Source organism: Rhinoraja longicauda, chromosome 35 (assembly GCF_053455715.1).
Source record: "Rhinoraja longicauda isolate Sanriku21f chromosome 35, sRhiLon1.1, whole genome shotgun sequence".
NCBI lineage: Eukaryota > Metazoa > Chordata > Chondrichthyes > Rajiformes > Arhynchobatidae > Rhinoraja > Rhinoraja longicauda.
The window spans coordinates 4,906,513-4,906,767 of record NC_135987.1 but is presented as its reverse complement, the minus strand read 5'-3'; positions in this window follow the sequence as shown (position 1 = coordinate 4,906,767).

Below are 255 nucleotides of genomic sequence, written 5' to 3'. Positions count from 1 at the left end.
GATAATTATATGCCATCCGAGTCAATAGGAAATGTGTGAAGGCTTACTCTCCAACAAGTTGACCCACAACCTTCCAAGCCCAATTGTTGGTGGAATAGCTGCTCCTTTGCTCTTGGCGAAGGCACTGGCAGAGGGGCGTGGGTTTTCTCCGAGATCTTCGGTTTCCTCCCACACTCCAAAGACATACAGGTTTGTAGGTTAATTGACTGGTTAAATGTAAAAATTGTCCCTAGTGTGTGCAGGGTAGTGTTAGTG